Raw genomic sequence first — 19644 nt, 5'->3', positions numbered from 1 at the left:
GTGGATGTCAATCGTTTTCAAACATCTCTTCAAGGCTCATCCTGTAATCAATCGTCCTTTCGGGGTGCTTGCTCTGCTTTAATGTCATCAATCTGCCAATTATCCAATCTCCTTGTGAGTAGGGGATATACACCGATGGTTATAGATGGCTCCTCTGCAGCCAGTTTGTCTCATGCTCTGGCCTTGCCCATACTCACTCACCCCGGCCATTTAAAGCCATATAACGTTACATCTTATATTGACACATTCACACTCCTTACATACACAACTTTCCGAGGGTACAGATCTGCATGGCAAAGCAAAAGTGTTGCAAATTAAACAATTAAGGCTTGGCCTTCAACATTAGCAGAATTCCTCTAATCTTATTAACACAGCCGCAAAACCCAGGACTGTTTTTCTACTTTAGAACATTTACTAAGCTTCAGAACAAAGAAAATAGATCTTCAACTGAAAGGACTTAATTTGTAAAATATTAAATGTATGTTAATATTTATATGCCTTATATTGCTATATTATTCCTACATTACTACTATATTATTATACCTAAAATAAGAAATATAATAAGAATAAAACTTTCAGTCCTAGCACACTGCTCCTATCTCCTCCACCTGCATCTGTGTCCTGATAGAAACATAACCATGGTGCCTCTACCTAAATCCTGATGTGGATTTGTAGAGATTGGGGCCAGCATTTCCCACTTTCAGCATGCCAGGCTGGGAGGACAGTTCAGTGTGAAAGATGTCTGTGGTAGAATCTCTCTGAAAACTGGCAGGAGAGTGACAGGAGGAGGTGGCTAGGCTGAGGACCTTTTGTACATACAAGGAATTCATTACTTTGGAACAGAATCTGGACACCGTGTATGAAGCAAGCAAGAAGGTTTATTACACATAGCACTAGTGGAGTGTCACTTGGCTTGTTAGGCGTGGTGAACGCTGTCAGACAATAGGTTACAATGGTTTATATAAGATGCTGATGTGCAGATGAAGTGATGGGGGTGGGAGGAAAGATCCCAGATCCCCTGGATAGGTGCTAATCATGAGGCAAAATAAAACAATAATCTAAAGATTACATAGTGTTTTTCCACCCATAGCTTACAGAATACTTTATATCTAGTTACACAAGTACTTAAACAAAGCAGACATCAGTTGTCAATTATGTGTTAAGTGGCGATGTGTTTGTTAACGTGAAGAAGGTATCATTGCATGGATGTGATCCATTGGTGTTGTACCTGGAAGATAAACAGAAGCATGACAACTGCACATTTGTTGCTAGCACCATTGAATGGGTTATGTCCTGTCTCTCACCTTTCTCTGGGATGTCATTATCTAGGTAGTTATTTTTATGATGACCTTCCTCCGATGGGCTAAGCAGGGGCGGGGGTAACCTTCATGTACTGTGCCTTTGGTATAGGTGTTTGTGTGCCTGTTCCAGACTTGAAATTTAGAATAGGGGTTCTTAACAGAATATCATAGCCTGCCTCAGAAATTTTTACCCTACAATTACGAATGTTCATATGGAGATGTCCAAGGCTGAGGGAGCTATCCAGCTAAAGAGGACTGCTGTCGCGTCACTGGGGGAAGAGGATGTGGTTCTGTCCCAAGGAGGAGACTGGCTCCTCATTCCTTCTGCCCACAGGTTGTGCTCCAGCATTACTCACAACCCAGCCACCATAGTTATGAAGAACCATTATGCTGCCTAGGCAGGAGTGATGAGGAATAACCCCCAACGATGCAAGAGGATAAGCCATGTATCCTCAAGGATGCTAATACGGGGAAAGAACAAATGTAAGATATCTTCAAATCACCCATGCCTGCTGAAACACATCTCCTCTGTCAGCTCCTTGAGTGGTCTAAGCCATTAGTGATTATTTTTGAAAAGTTATGGAAGACTGATGAGATTCCACAGGGCTAGAAAAAGTCAATTATTGTGCCAATCTGTAAGAAAGGGAAATAACAATAATCCTGGGGAATTACAGGCCACTCAGATTAACTTCAGTACCTGGAGAGATAATTAAGTAACCAGTTTGCAGACACCTAGGAAATAATATGATAAATAAAATGTATTTTTCAAGAAGAAATCATATCACACCAACCCGATAGCTTTCTTTCACAGGGTAACGAGCCTTGTGGATGGGAGGAAGTTGTAGATGTGACATATTTTGACTATAGTAAGGCTTTAGATACAGTCTTGCATGACCTTCTAAACAAACAAGAAAAATGCAACCTAGATGGAACTAATATAAATCAGGTGAATAATTGGTTGGTTAACGATTCCCAGAGATTAGTTATCAGTGGTTCACAGTCATGGTGGAAGGGCATAAAAAGTGGGGTTCTGCAGGGATCAGGTTTGGGTCTGGTTCTCTTCGATATCTTCATCAATGTTTTAGATAATGGCATAGGGAGAGTACACTTATAAAGCTTGTGGAAAATACCAAGCCAGCAAGACACAAAAAGTAATTCTTCTACACTACTCCATAGTGATTAGGCCTCAGTTGCAGTATTGTATCCATTTCTGGGAGTCACATTTTGAAACAGATGTGAACAAATTAGAAAAAGTCCCAAGAAGAGCAACACACATGATTAAAGGTTGAGAAAATATGATCTAGGAGTAAAGATGGGGGAGAGGGGAATGTTTTTGTTTAGTTTGGAGAAGATTTGGAGGGAGTGTAATAGTTTTCAAGTCCATAAAATATTGATGCGAAGAGAAGGAAGGAAAATTGTTCTCTTTAGCCTCTGAGCATAGCACAGGAAGCAATGGTCTTAAATTATAGCAAAGGTAGCGGAGGTTGGACTTCTTCTTCCTAACTGTCATGGTGGTTAAATGCTGGAATAAATTCTCTATTAAGGTTGTGGATTTTTAAGATCATCTTAGATCAACGTCTATGAGAGAGAGTCTAGATAATTCTTAATCCTGCCATGAGTAAAGGGGACTAGACTAGATGACCTCTCGAGTTCCTTTCAGGAGCTATGATTCTAGTCTATGAAAATATATCTGAACATAAAAAGTAAGACTTGACTGCCAGTCATTTGGGTCCCACCTATTCTCTGCCTATGGCACATGATATTCTGGTCTCCTGAGGGCTGTAAGACTTGAATCTGATTTTGGTTGTTAGGTTCAGTCTGCTGAGACACGTGGAAGCCTGTGATCTACAGGACTCAGCCATGTCTACTCTGGTGGAGAAAACTGATATAAGATACTCAATTCCGGCTATGACAATTGGGTAGCTGGATTCAACGTACCTTACATCAATTTTCTGACACGGTCCCACAGAGGGAGGTCAATAGGAGAAATGCTTCCATTGACTCTCCTTATTCTTCACGACTGTGAGGAGTACTGTGGTCAACAGGGGTAATGTCAGAATTTGATTTAGTGGGTCTTTAGTAGGCCCACTAAATCAAATGCCAGAACATCAACCATTGCAGCATCAATCTCTGCGGCAGTGAAGACACGCTCTCAGAGTAGATGATAGGGTGGTCCCTTCTGGTCTTAAATTCTATGGCACTTTTACCATTAAACTGTCACTCAGCTCCTTCTGGAATATCTAGGGAACAGTACATAGACATTGCAATATGTGTTTAATTTTCCTCATCCAAGCTCTGTGTGGACTAATGGGATGCAAATTTCAAAATCAAAGGCAGCCTATCTCTCTGTTAACATGACAGAGCACCTCAGTACATCATAATTGATGCCTTAACAAATAGTTACCGAAGCACAGTGAGAACACAGGATTTGTCTTTTTACTGCCATATTGTTTTTGTACCGAATACATGCCACTTTCCTGCCTTATATGTTGTAAAGCTTGTGTCGGTTAGAGCAGAATGTAATACAATAATGAGATGTAATTAATTGAACAATGTAAACAGAAAACAAGACTAATTATGGTATGTCATCCAGAAAGAGCTGAGCCGGAAAAAGAAAGAAAAAAATTGAGAAATTATTTTTACACAGACAAAAGGAAGACTACATTGATTTATAGATTAGTATAGACTAGCGCCAGGCATTCTACGCCTTTATGATCTATATTTGCTGTTTGCCAATTGCCATGTCATACCCTGTTTATGAAAGAATTAAGTCCTAGTTCAACGAAGCCACAAAGGTACCTGTAGCCATGAGGATTTTCTTGCAGAAGAGATACCAAAAATATTTATACACAACAGGTCTTTCTGATTTTTCCTGAGAGGGGTCAGACCCTCATCAAAACCGTGAGGTTATTCCGATTTACATCAGTTGAGTATCTAGCCCTTGATGTACATGCCCAGGGTTATACAATATATATGTGGACAGGGCAAGACCCAGGTGTTAATAATCAATCAATATTTGAGACCCATAGGAAATGGAAAACTGTGTGTATGTGCCAGTCGAGGTGCTATTTTTAATCAGTCGCTTTATCCTACATCACCCCTGATGCCCTGACAGTCATAGCTGGAACAAATTGATATGAAGAGAGATTAAAAAAACCCTGGGACTTTTCAGCTTAGAAAAGAGGAGACTAAGGGGGAGTATGAGAGGTCTATAAAAAAAATCATGACAAGTATGGAAAAAGTGAAGAAGGAAATGTTATTTATTTGTTCCCATAATACAAGAACTAGGGGTCACCAAATGAAATTAATAGGTAGCAGGTTTAAAACAAACAAAAGGAAGATTCTCTTCATGCAGTCTACCTGTGGAACTCCTTGCCAGAGGATGTTGTGAAGACCAGGACTTTAACAGGGTTCAGAAAAAGAACTAGGTAAATTCATGGAGGTAATGTCCATCAATGGCTATTACCCAGGATGAGTAGGAATGGTGTTCCTAGACTCTGTTTTGTCAGAGTCTGAAAATGAATGACAGGGGAGGGATCACGTGGTAATTCCCTGTTCTGTTCACTCCCTCTGGGGCATCTGGCATTGGCCACTGTTGGAAGACAGGACACTGGGCTTGTACGGACCTTTGATCTGACACAGAATGGACGCTCTTATGTTCTTATGGGATGTTCATAAAAGCTAGAAAAAGATTATGTATGCCTAACCCCAAAGATATTCAAAGTATTAAAAAGCATCAGACTGACTTGATAATCTTATTACTAGAGTAATGTGATAAGAGGGTCTTAACAGAATAACAATTTCCCCATATGTCATATTTGTAGCCTCATGTGGTATCCTATTAATATTTCATATCCGTGTGCTTTATTTAATGCTGCATAGCTTCTTCTGCGACACATTCATAAAGTACACAGCTTGGAATGTAGAAGACACAACCCATGCAAAATTCTATCCCATATGGAGCCCTCCCCCGACAAATACTGATGCCTAATGAAGTACAGACAGACTTAAATAATTAAACACAATTATCCCAGGGAAAAAAACCTAGTTCTGAGTCAAACTCATCATCCAATCAGATCTGTATTTATGTCCATTCTTCACAAGTTTAAATTCCTGTCATAGGCTCACTTTTTTTTTGCATTTTTTAAATGCTAGGCCTCCATCCAGATTGGGGGCAGGAAGCCCTATAAAGTCCCAGGAGAAATTCCATCCGGCAGTACTAAGTAGGGTTAAATCTTTATTAATAGCTGGATGGGAGAATTCCAAGAAAATATCATCGTATTGGAAGAAGTAATACTAATGATTCAGTTGGTGGAACTCTGCATGAATACTGACCCACTACTCCCAAACAGTTCTAGAGTCCCTGATGGCTTTCAGTACTAATGAGATTATGACACTTAGCAAAAAAACAAAACAACAACAACAACAGTGACATGAAGATTCCAGCATTGTGGCTAAATTCCAGAGGAGTAACTGGCAATTGCTTCTAGTCTACTTCAAATCTCCCTTGAGTTTCACCTGGACAATGCCCCAATCTTCTTGACCTGGCCCAAAACTGTTATATAAAATCATAGAAAAAATAGAACTGGAAGGAATCTCAAGAGATCATCAAGTCCACTCCTCTGCATGCACGGCAGCACCAAGCACCACCTAGCTCATCCCTGAGATGTTTGTCCGAATGTCCAACCTAAACATCCCTTACTAAAATTTAAGACCATCACTTCTTCTCCTACTATCAGAGGTTAAGGAGAATCATTTTTCTCCCTCCTCCTTGTAACAACCTTTTAAGTACTTGAAAGTTGTTATCATAATATCTGCTCATTGATAAATTCTCTCTGGGAATGGTTTTCTGACCAGTTATACACCCACCCTATAGTAGCCCCATCTAAGTTGTATTTCTCTAAACTATTACTGAGAAGATCAAGCAAGACTATATCAAATGCTTTATATCAAAGTCTAGGTAAACCACATCTACCATTCTACCTTATCCACAAGGCTTGATATCCTATCAATGAAAGCTATCAGGTTGCTTTGACATGATTTGTTCTTTACAAATCCATGCTGATTGTTAGTTACCACCTTGTCCTCTTCTATCTGTTTGCAAATGGACGCTTGAATTATTTGCTCCATTTTCTTTCCTGGTGTAGAAGTTAATCTGACCAGTCTGTAGTTTCCTGGATTGTCCGAATTTCCTGTGTTATAGATGGGCACTATATTGGCCCTCTTCCAGTTTTCTGGAATCTCTCCTTACTTCCGTGACTGTTCAAAGATGATAGCTAATGGCTCAGATAGCTCCTCAATCGGCACCTGGAGTATTCTAGGATGCATTTCATTAGGCCCTGGTGACATGAAGACCCCCAGCTTCTCTAAGGGTATGTTTACACTAGCGCCCTAGATCGATCTAGGGAGGCTAATGAGGGCGACTGGAATACCTTGTTATACCAGCTAATTCGAGTTAGGGCTTTAAATCGGAATCCCGTTTCACTGTCGCATGTAGACGCGGGCAGTTACTTTGGGCTAGTCAATTTCTAAAATGGCGACTGGCCGAGAACATGCAAATCAAGCATGGGATATTTAAATCCTGGGCTTGATTTGTAATTCCAGTCTCCCTCATTAGCCTCTCTAGATCAATCTAGGGGGCTAGTGTCGACATACCCTAAGTAAGTTATAACTTCTGCTTTTCCTATTTTAACTTCTGAACCTACCTCATTTGAACCATTATTCACTGTATTAGGCATCCAATCACCACTAACTTTCATGGTGAAAACCAATGCAAAGAAGTCATTAAGCACTTCTGCCATTTCCACACTTTCTGTCATTGTTTTTCCCTCTTCATCGAGTTACAAACCTACACTGTCCTTGATCTTCCTCTCGCTTCTAATATATTTGTAGAATATTTTCTTCTTACCCTTTATGTCTGTAGCTATTTTGAGCTTTTTTTGTGCCTTGAACTTTTTCAATGATGCCCCCACATACTTGTGTTATTTGTTTTGATTCATCCTTGGTAATTTGACCTAATTTTCACTTTTGTTAGGACTCCTTTTTGATGTTTAGATCATATATGCTCTCCTGGTTAAGCCAGGGTGATCTCTTTCCATATGGCCTATCTTTTCTTTGCAGTGGATTAGTGTGTTCTTGCACCCTTAATAAAGTTTCTTTGAAAAACTGCCAGCTGTCTTCAATTGTTTTTCCTCTTAGACCTGCTTCCCATGGGATTTTGCCTACCAAATCCCACAATTTGCTATAGCCTGCCTTCTTGGACTCTTGAAACACAGCATGCCTGTGAGCTGCTAAGTAGCTGATGTTTCACAAGCAGTAGCTGTTTTTTGGGGGGTGATGAAGTGACTCTCACATATGGTATTTTTGAAGTACAGTAGAGTCTTTGGGGATTGAAAAGTTCTGTATTGAAGGGTACTCTCTGTAGTTCTTTCAAAACTGGCATGCCATTGAAAAATATATAGTGTAAAAAAATGTACCTCTGCTGAATTTATTGATCTATTTCAGGATAATAGCTTTATTATTGCTCAAAATGGATCAGTAAACTCAGATATTTTTAATACGTTTTACAATATATATATGACAATATCATTTTTTTTTAAATCATCATCCTCTGAATTTTCTCTGACTGGTCTGAGCTGTGATTTTCTTTGACTTTTTATTACTTGTTACGCATATAGTTCTGCTGGAAACTGGTTGCTGCCTTACCCGTGTTATTACTTTGCCGGGCAGAATAATGGATCGATAAACTCAGCAGAGACATTTTTTATTTTTATTTTTACAATACATAAACTCTTAAAAATTGGAGGGCACCACCCTAGAAGTCAGACACTTCAGACTAAATAAGAACTCAAGCTGAAAGGATTGATGTCGGAGTTAATAACACAGGCTGGGATTTTTGAGAAACCAGAGGGGTTCAGAGGCTCAGGTCTCGCTGAATTTCACAGCGTTAGACTTGTAAGAGCTTTGCAAATCCCAGTCATATGCACAGGCAGCAGGTGACTCCCCCAGGCTGGGAGACTGCATGCACTCGGATCATGGTTCCCCCCAAAGCTCACCTCTGCCCCACTCAGTGTCCTCCCCCAGAAACCCCTCCCGTACTCCATCCTAATTGGTCCTCTGCCTGCCGCTTGTACATCTTTATCCCTTCTCTGGCCCTCCTCACCCACCACTCATGTCTCTATGTTCCCTCCCGGCCTTCCCGCCCTCTTGTCCACTGCTTTTGATACCCCTTCTCCCATCCCTATCCCTAACGCTGGCTCAGCTGGCTGACACCTCTGCAACTCTCCCCTGGCCCTGCCCGCTCATGCTGCCTCTATAGAGAAGGGTGTGGGGTTTACTAGTTTGTCTTTGAATGAGGCAGTCAGGAAGGCCTATCAGCTTGTGAATGGATGTGGCTGAGACAGAGAAATGGAAAGGCTGGGAAGAGCCAGATTTTGCTTGGGGTTTTGGAGCAGTAAAATTTCCCCAGCGGCAGAACAAGGGAACCGGGTGTAAGGGCAGGAGTTATAACAGCAAGAGAGAAGACGCTTAGGCAGGGGATAGGAATGAAAAGAGATTGCGTCTGTTAGCACAACCAGCCAAGTGCAGGTAGCTTTCCTCCCCAAGGGGACTCTACCTACCAGCTCTCTGAGGGTATGTCTACACGACAAAGTTAATTCGAACTAACGGACGTTAGTTCAAATTAACTTTGATAGGCGCTACACTAGCGCTCCGCTAGTTCGAACTTAATTCGAACTAGCGGAGCGCTTAGTTTGAACTAGGTAAGCCTAGTTCGAACTTACTAGTTCGAATTAAGGGGTGTGTAACCCCTTAATTCAAACTAGTGGGAGGCTAGCCCTCCCCAGGTTTCCCTGGTGGCCACTTTGGTCAACACCAGGGAAACTCTATTGTTCCCCTCCCAGCCCTTAAAGGGGCACGGTCTGGCTACGGTGCCCGTGCCAGGTGCAAGCCTGCCAGCACCCAGCCAGCAGACCCTGCACCTGGCACAGCTCGAGCCAGCCATCCGATGCCCCCCAGCCCTCCCCCTCTTCCCGGGACCAGGCTGGCGGCTCCTGGGAGCTTGCCCAGGACCGCAAGAGGCGGGCACCCGCCTGGTCCAGTGCAGACATCGTGGACCTCGTCCACGACCTCCGCACTAGGCACAGGAAAGCGGCCGTCTAGGGCAGGAGAGCTGCCAGCCTGGCCACCCAGGAGCAGGTTTGCATGAAAATCAAGGTGGTCCACTGAGACCCCCGACCCTGAGCTTAGAACGGCCATACTGGGTCAGACCAAAGGTTCATCTAGCCCAGTAACCTGTCTGCCGACAGCAGCCAACCCTACGGACCCTGGAGGGGATGGACCAAAGACAGTGACCAAGCCATTTGTCTCGTGCCATCCCTCTCCAGCCTTCCACAAACTTTGGGACCTGTTCCAAACCCCTCATCATTGTAGTTGCCCTCCCCTCTCCCACCCTCTCTCTTCCCCTCTCCTTTTCCCAGTCTCCCCCAGTTTTGTTCAATAAAGAGAGATTCTATTTTTGAACACAATTGTCCTTTATTTTGTACATCAGGAAGGGGGGCTAGGAAGGGGTAAGTGGAAGGAGGTGAGGGAGGAATGGGGTACGAGCCCCCGATGGGGAGGACTGAGGTGGCTCTGCGGGCTTCTGGGGGTGGAACCTCTCCTGCAGCCTCCCAATTGCCCCCTCTCCCCAGATGGCAGCCTGTGGCAAGTGCAGCCGGGCTGATGGCCGAGTGCTGTGATGTGCCCAGTGTGGGTACTCCGGGCACTCCAAGCCAGGACTGCTCTGCAAGTGGGGCACCCCTGAGAACTGTCTGTCCGGGGTGGGGGTCGGGTCCCTTTAAGCACAGCCCTCGGCTAGCCTGAGACAGCAGCTCCACGCTTTAAGTTCTCATCTGATGCCCTGCCGGCACTGCTTCCGACCATCCTTAACCCCGATTCAGGGTCCACTCTGTGTGGTCATGCTAGTTCGAATTAGCAAAACGCTAATTCAAACTAGTTTTTTAGTCTGGATGTGTTAGTTCGCATTAGCTTAGTTTGAATTAACTAAATCGAACTAGGTTAGTTCGAATTAGCGCTGTAGTGTAGACATACCCTGAGTTTGTGCACGTCTGCTTTTTAGAAGCTCAATGCCTTTGTACTGCTGCTCTCCCTCCTTCCTCTCCCTAGGGACGGAAGGGGAAGAGAAAGTGTCATAATTCCCGTTCAGAGCTCCATTGCCACAGAGCCTTCACCTCCACCCACCTTCTTTGTGGCTGCTTCTCCAATGTGGGGCCATGACTCCTTCTGCTTAGGCTGCACAGTTTACTGAAGCTGCCAGGTCAGTGATAGGCCTGTGATGGGGTGAGGTCACAGAAGGCCTGTGGGGCTGATTCCCAGGTTGCTGACAAGGCCACTGCCAGTCACCTTCCTGCTCTCTGAGGCTTCTCACCACCCTGTCCTTCTAGGCCAGCTCCACTGGTCTCCCCTAGCCAAGGCCCGGAGCTGAGAATCATGTGCCTCTCTCCCCTCCTCCCCCGCCCCCGAGAAGCAGTGCGGACATCAACCTTCTCCAGGTCCAAGGACAATGCAGTTTTGGGCAATTCCCCAAATGGGGTCAGAACCCCAAAGGAATGATTTAGGTTAGACCCCTTTAGCAATGAAAAGGAGAGATGTGCACACAACTTGCTCCCCCGGTAACAAGTATTTACACTCGGCTTGATAGAAAATAAAAGTGGTTTTATTAAGTACATGCAGTAGGATTTAAGTGGTAATAAGTGAGAACAGGCAGAGCAAGTCGATTATAAATTAAAAGTAACAGAAAATGCTTTGCTACTTCTAACACTGAAACCGCAGTACACACTTGTTACAGACTCGCCCTAAAACTGTTTCCTTTTCAGCAAAGCCTTTCAAACTAGAGCTGTTCCTCCCCTCGGATGTGCCAGCCAAAGACAGAAGACTCCTACTTTCCTATTGTTTTTAAAGATTCCCTTCTTGCATGGAAGTCACCTGGCCAGTTGGGGTGGACATGTGACTTCCCCAGACCAACCACTGCTAAGACTCAAAGGCCAAAAGAGACGTCATGCTGGCTTTACGCATTTAAAAAACACAAAGCACTCCACACACCATAGCTACGTCTAGACTGGCATGATTTTCCAGAAATGCTTTTAATGGAAAAGTTTTCCGTTAAAAGCATTTTCGGAAAAGAGCATCTAGATTGGCATGGAAGCTTTTCTGCAAAAGCACTTTTTGTGGAAAAGCGTCCATGGCCAATCTAGACGCGCTTTTGCACAAAAAAAGCCCCGATCAGCATTTCGCAATCGGGGCTTTTTTGCGCAAAACAAATCTGAGCTGTCTACACTGGCCCTTTTGCACAAAAGTTTTGCGCAAAAGGGACTTTTGCCCGAACGGGAGCACCACAGTATTTCCGCAAAAAGCACTGATTTCTTACAGTAGGAAGTCAGTGTTTTTGCAGAAATTCAAGCGGCCAGTGTAGACAGCTGGCAAGTTTTTCCAGAAAAGCGGCTGATTTTCCAGAAAAACTGGCCATTTTAGACACAGCCTAGGTGTAATGAGTTGGTCAGGCCTGAATTGAGCCGCTGTTACAAAACAGTCAACCTTTTGCCACTTTTTCACTCAGGAACTCTTATGGTTTGTCTACATAGCAGGGCTAAACTCAAAATAAGTTATGCCACTTGAACTATGCTAATTGCATAGCTTAGGTCGAAATAGCTTATTTCTAATTTGGGCACATCTGCACAGCACTTATTTCGAAATAGAGCACTCTTCCTCTGACTTCTCTTAATCCTTGCGCAATGAGGAGTAAGAATTCCTCCAGATAGACACTATTTTGACATTATTTCGAAATAACCACTTATGTGTAGACACGGTCTTTGTTGTTTTGAAATAACATCAGTTATTCCGAAATAACGGTGTTGTCTAGACATACCCGTAGGGTCACACACATTAGATAAATATACCTGCATTAACCTGTCAGGGATAGTCCAGGTACTAATCCTGCTTCAGCACAGGAACATGGACTAATGATCTCATGAAAACCCCTGCAACACTATATTTCTATGATTCTGCAACAAGTAATGTCTCTTAGAACGGAAGAAGCAAGCCAGGCTATTATTATTATCTGAACACTGTAGCATGACAAGCGATAAAGTTTGCATCCTTACATTCATCCAGTGACTCATGTAGCGGGATGAGAAAATACTATCAAAACACAGAAATCCTATATGAAATCACATTAGTTCCACCATGTCCACTTCAGCTCAGATGAATTCTTACCCCGTCTAGGTGCATCATTTTGAATCGGATTTAGGCTTCAGTGCAGTTCTATTTCCAGCTTTAACTAATTTTTCATTGTTCAGATAGTTAAACCTTTAGAGCTTCAACCGAGCTGCAACTAACAGGTACCTTGGGATGCTGTGAATCCAAATGTTGACATTTTTGCGGCAAAGCTTGTTAGATCCTTTGCCAGGAAACTAATTTCTACGACATTTTAGACTGGCTCACTGCTCCTATCGATGGACCGTGGCAGTTGCGTTATTCTTAGCAAACAGTTTCCAAGTTGCATGTGGATCTAGCGGCAGTGGCTAGGGATTCTGTCCACCAAACATAAAAATGTCAATAGTGGCCCTGAGCAAGTCAGTTTTCCGTTGGCTAATAGTTTAGCTCTGGCCGTGGGATTTAATTATTAGCCAATCAGGAGGCTTTCACTGTGTTATTAACCTCGTGTAGTTGATAAAATAATAATACGTGGTCAGTTGTTTTGCTGTGGGAATAATATATAAAATATTCCCCCCGGAATAATATATAATATATAAAACTCTATAGTAAATGAAACAATGAATTCATAGCACAATGGCTCTTTGAGGGTAATGTTGATTGCTAATTTGACTTCTGAATCACTGACGACCGAGCATTACAGGTTTATTTCTTTGGTCATGCACTTGAACATCCTTAATCCAGAGAAGGCCTGAGGAAGATGGGGTTGAAGCGCTCAGGTGGCACTCCATGTCCCTGGGTGCTCTCAGGCACCGTTCCCTGCCTCTATGGGAGCAATGGGGAAAAGCCTCTGGCAAAACACATCACTTCATTGCTGTTTCCCCCACTTGGGGGTGGGTATATGCCCCACATCTTGGAGTGGGGTGGAGAGGGGGAGCAGCAGGATGCAGAGCTGCTGCCAAGATCCGTATCCCAGATGTTCCTGAATTAGGGAAGACCTCTCCTGGTCTGGCAAAATCCCTCCTCTGGGATTATTCAAGTCCCAAGGGTGCTGGACCAGGGAGGTCCAACCTGTAGAAATCTCATACACAGAAACACTTAGGGTATGTCTACACTACAGCAATAATTCAAACTGACTTAATTTGAAATAGTTAATTCGTAATAAGCTAATTCAAATTAGTGCATCTAGAACTAAAAACTAATTCGAATTAGCGTTTTGCTAATTCGAAATAGCATATTCACATTGAGTGGACCCTGAACCGAAGTTAAGGCTGGCCGGAACCAGTGCTGGCAGGGCATCAGGTTAGGACTTAGAGTGTGGGGCTGCTGCCTCAGGCTAGCCGAGGGCTGTGCTTAAAGGGACCCGACCCCCACCCCGGACAGACAGTTCTCAGGGTTTCCCCGCTTGCTTGTCTAACTCGATGAGGGACAGCAAAGCAGTCCTGTCTTGGAGCGCCCTGAGTGCCCACACCCAGGACCCCACAGCACTCGGCCATCAGCCCAGCTGCACTTGACGCAGGCTACCATCCGGGAGGGTAAATCGGGGGGCTGTCAGGATCCAGGAAGCCCTGCAGGAGAGCTTCCACCCTGAGGAGCCCACAGAGACACCTCAGTCCTCCCCATCGGGGGCTCGTGCCCCATTCCTCCCTCACCTCCTTCCACTTACTCCTCCGCACCCCCCCTTCCTGATGTAAAAAATAAAGGACACGTGTTCAAAAATAGAAACTCTTTATTTAACAAAACTGGGGGGGGGGGAATTAACCTCTGCGGAGACTGGGAAAAGGAGGTGGGAGAGGGGAAGAGAGAGGGAGGGAGAGGGGAGGTGGAAACCTGGGAGGAGAGAGCTGGAAGGGGGAAGCCAGGGGAAGAAGAAGGAGGGGAAGTATAAAACTATGGTACGCCATATCTTCAGTACTGTGTACAGATGTGGTCTCCTCACCTCAAAAAAGATATTTTGGCCTTGGAAAGGGTTCAGAAAAGGGCAACTACCATGATTAGGGGTTTGGAACAGGTCCCATATGAAGAGAGGCTATAGAGACTGGGACTTTTCAGCTTAGAAAAGAGGAGACTGAGGGGGGATATGATAGAGGTCTATAAAATCATGAGTGGTGTGGAGAGGGTGCATAAAGAAAAGTTCTTCATTAGTTCCCATAATAGAAGGACTAGAGGACACCAAATGAAATGAATGGGTAGCAGGCTTAAAACTAATAAAAGAAAGTTCTTCTTCACACAATGCATAGTCAACCTGTGGAACTCCTTGCCACAGGAGGCTGTGAAGGCTAGAACTATAACAGTGTTTAAAGAGAAGTTAGATAAATTCATGGAGGTTGGGTCTATGGAGTGCTATTAGCCAGGGGGTAGGAATGGTGTCCCTGGCCTCTGTTTGTGGAAGGCTGGAGATGGATGGCAGGAGACAAATCGCTTGGTTATTGTCTTCAGTCCATCCCTTCTGGGGTACCTGGTGTTGGCCGCTGTCGGCAGACAGGCTACTGGGCTAGATGGACCTTTGGTCTGACCCAGTACGGCCGTTCTTATGTTCTTATGCTCTAAGCTCAGAGCTCAGGGTCGGGGGTCTCACTGGACCAACTTGATTTTCATGCACACCTGCTCCTGGGTTCGCATGTAGCTTTTGATGGCCAGGCTGGCATCTATCCTGCCCTAGATGGCCGCTTTCCTGTGCCTAGTGTGGAGACTGTGGACGTTGGAGGCCTCCCCCCAAACCTGGATGAGGTCCACAATCTCCACACTAGACCAGGTAGGAGCCCGCTTCTTGCGGTCCCGGGCAGGCTCCTGGGAGCCGCCAGCCTGGTCCTGGGAGGAGGCGGGGGGCTGGGTGGCAGCGGGTGGCTGGCTCATGCCGTGCCAGGTGCAGGGTCTGCTGGCTGGGTGCTGGCAGGCTTGCAACTGGCACAAGCACTGTAGCCAGACCGTGGCCCTTTTAAGGTCTCCGGGGCCGGGAGGGAGGCAGAAGAGTTTCCCTGGCTTGGCCCAGAGTGGCCACCAGGGCAAGCTAGGAAGGGCTAGCCTCCAACTAGTTCGAATTAAGTGGCTACACAGCCCTTAATTCAAACTACTTAATTCGAACTAGGCATTACCCCTTGTCGAATGAGGTTTACCTAGTTCGAATTAAGCGCTCCGCTAGTTCAATTTAAATTCGAACTAGCGGTTTGTATGTGTAGCCCCTATTAAAGTTAATCCGAACTGATGGCTGTTAGTTCGAATTAACTTTGTAGTGTAGACAGACCCTTAGACGGGATGAACAAAATGACTGAAAGATGAGCACCCCAGACTTGAGGAACCAGCTTTTGAGAACCTTGGCCTTGAAATCTCTTGGTCAGACTCTGATTCTTCTTTCACATTTATTCATAGAATCCTTGAATCCTAGGGCTGGATGAGACCTCAGGAGTCATCACGTCCAGCCTCCTGCCCCAAGCAGGACCAATCCCAACTAAATCAACCCAGCCAGGGCTTTGTCCAGCCGGAACTTAAAAACCTCTAGGGACGGAGATCCGACCACCTCCCTAGGAAACCCATTCCAGTGCTTCACTACCCTCCCCATGAAAGAAAGAGACTGACTGATATTTAGAGAATGCACACATGCAGGATAAAACAACACTGCAGAGCACAGGAGGTACCTATGAGATCAAAACTCACAACTGAAACACCTCACCTGTGTGTACCATTTTTTTTCTGACCTAAGAGACACTGTTAGTTCAAACTTTATGCACTTGGGTAGCATGAAAGAAAATGGGGGAGATACCGGGAAAGGGCAAATCAGTTGTCTGTAGCTGATAATGTAATTCTCCCCCACAAAAAAGAAGCAAGAAAGATTGGCACATTGCAGGTTGAAAACCTGTGATAGTCCCATGTAACTAACATGACACCAGACAAGGTTTTTAGCTCTAAAACATTAATTCATGAATAGTCCACAAGGTACGTTCTGCTGATGGCTGCATACAGCACAGTTACATGTTATTTACCCACAACCCTCTTGCCCATAGTTTCTAATCAAAATCTGGATTATGTTGTTCACTGGTCTGGAGTCACAAACTCTGGAGTGGATTATTTTGTTCATTGGACTGGAGTCACATAAACTTGCAAGTGGATTACGCAGTTCAGTGGACTGGAAGCGCGGCATTGCAGGACAGAATCCTATTATCCCATAAGCTACGGACAAGCCCCGGGAACTCTGAAGGGTGGCTGTGAATTTCTGATGGAGTCAGAGTTCCCCCACTTCTCTACTTAGAAAAGTGGTGATATCAAACTCTGAACAAAGTGTGACTGGGACAGTTAAGAAAATGTGTGTGACTGTAAATGTTTTCAGATGGTGTTAGGCAGTGCATTATAGCTTGTATTAAATTCAGGTTGACCCTTTCTAGTCTGACATGGTCTGTTCTGGCAACACCCATGGTCCGGCATGATCTTACTTAGCTGACTGTCTATTGAGTGTGGCCAAGTTTCCTGTAGTCCCATAAAGTTTGTTAACAGCACTGAACACTAAAGACCAGAACTGGTGGCTATAATTTAGCTCTAATTTACCCCTAAACGTCTTCTAAGAGCCAAGCAATCAGTGGAAGTGTTGGTCATGCTACTAGAGACTATTGACCTCCTATGATGCAGCATATTTTTGGTTCGGCACCAGTCAGGTCTCGAGGGTGCTGAACTACAGAGGTACAACCTGTAACTTAATTGAGTTGAAAACCTTATCAGGAGCTGAGAAGAATGGTTCACTCCAGTTAAATCTACCTGTTTACACCATCGTAAAACTCTCCTTGACTTCTGTAGGTCCCAGATTTCCCCCGAGAAGGTACATTTCTCAAGGCACAGAAGTTTATCTTTTATTTGACTGTGCAGTAGCTTTCCTGCTTCCAAAAGTTCCCACTTAGGCACCAACAGTTCCTAAAAGGCTAGGACCAGGTTTACAAAGTTGTGCAGGTGGCTATAGGTGCACCACGGCATGGGAATAGGACTTATTAAAGAATTGTACATCTGCTCTTTGCTGACATACCTTACCAATCTATCCCTTCATTTAACGAGTGCTCTTTTAGTATCTGACTCTAAAGGTCCGTCTATACGGCACCATTATTTCAAGATAACTAGTGTTTTTCAAAATAATTTCAAATAACGGACGGCTTATTCCAAAATCTGTAAACCTCATGCCATGAGGAATAATGCCTATTCTGAAATAGCTATTTCGAAATAGGGCGTGTGTAGACGCTTCACTGCTGCTATTTTGAAATAGCCCCTCACTGGGGCCATTCTACGTTATTCCTCCCCAGTGCCTCCTGGGATTCTAAATCGAGATAGCACGTCTACATTAGGGAAGCCTGCCTCGGACTCATTTTGAGGCTTCCTTGCAGCGTAGATGTGCTATTTTGAAATAGCCGTTCAGTGTAGACGTACCCTAGTCTTGCCATGGGAACATGCAAACGATGAGCACTTTTGAAAATCTGGCCTCATTTGTGGGTTGCTGAGCAACGTCACTGCAGGTATTCATCATGCGAAATTATAATAGCATTAGGGAGGGTGACAAGCACCGTATTGTATATTTGGACCATCCAGTTGTTACTGTGGAAACACCTGCAGCTCCAGACAGTTAGATTACGGTCCATTAACATTGATGGGTTTTTTCCCCTTACCTCTGTGAAATTAAAAAAAAAAAATCCCTCAGTGGCTAGGGAATACATTTAACTCTTTTCACACACTTGGCTGCAATTGTACTGTGGGCACAATATGCTAAAAACCAGCCAGAACTCACAATTGCAAGCTGGCTCCTTGGGCAGTAGGAAGTCCAGGCCAGTTAAGTAGGGATTGTATGAGTGTAGTAAGTAATCCTTTACTTTTTGGACATAAGGCCCGATACTCCTCTCGATTACGCTGGTGTAAATCAGGAGTACCACCAAAGTCGTCTGTTGGCTTCCACAGCCATAAACAAGTTGTGAAAGAAAGGAGAATCAATTCTGTAGTGAAATAGAAAGTTATATGTGGGGAATGCATCTAAATGTCATTTGCAGTAACATGGCTGCTTCTGTTCATGTTTAATCTATTTGGTGTCACTCTAATCTAATGTGAAGTGTGGCAGCATATCTCTCATTGAAAGTATGCAATTTATATAGTTTTTATTAGAGATACAGGAGATAGGTAGAAATATACCGACTTGCGTGAAAAATTACCCGGGATTAAACCAGCCAACCAATTGCCCAAGAAGATTTAAGGTGCAGAAAACAGGGTTTCATTTTTGTTTTTTGTTTTGTTTTTGCTTGTACCTTTGGAAGAGGTAAATTACACATTACCTAGCACACAATAAATACTAGTTTTATTATCTGAGGTGTAAAACTTTCACTAGGAAAGCATTGCCACCAGAATTCTGCCTTCACCAGAAGGAAACTGAGTTGCCTCAGGGCATAAAGAAAATAAATAATATGTTTTTGTTTGTTACAAGACAGGAGAGAGGAAAGCAAAACAAGGCCTAGTCTACACCCAAAATGGGGCCCTTCATGGCTCCCAATCCCACTCCATAGTGTCACCCTTCTTTGGCTTGGTTGGGACCATCCATGTAAGTGGTTTTCTGATCCCAGTGGTAACAACATTTTCTGTTCTTAAACAGGTCAGGCTCTCTCCTCAAGGAAGAACGATTTATCCCTGACTCAGATGAACAGAGGACTCTGTACATGAAGGGTTCTACTGAAATCACCTCACAGAAAAATCATGATGGGTCAAAGGCAGCAAAGGCCCATGTGCAAACACACAGGGTGCATCTACGCAGCAGGGCTTAACTCGAAATAAGCTACACAAATTGAGCTACATCAATTGCGTAGCTCATTTCAAAATAGGAAGCTTCTATGCAGCACTTACTTTGAAATAGAGCACTCTTCCTCCAATTTCCCTTATTCCTCATACAATGAGGATTATACGAGTCGGAGAAAGAAGTCCTCCAGCTTGACAGTATTTTGACACTATTTCGAAATAACTGCCTGCTGTGTAGGGGTGTGTCTAGACTACAGGGTTTTGTCAGCAAAAGTGGACTTTTGTCAACAAAACTATACCTGCATCTACGCTACCGCCGAGTTCTGTCGACATTATTTCGACAGAACTGGTCAGTTTTGTCGACGGCTGTAAACCTCATTCTACA

This window comes from Pelodiscus sinensis, chromosome 7 (genome assembly GCF_052426305.1).
Source record: "Pelodiscus sinensis isolate ZL-2025 chromosome 7, ASM5242630v1, whole genome shotgun sequence".
Lineage (NCBI taxonomy): Eukaryota > Metazoa > Chordata > Testudines > Trionychidae > Pelodiscus > Pelodiscus sinensis.
The sequence above is the reverse complement of the archived record's forward strand: the minus strand, read 5'-3'. Positions refer to the sequence as shown.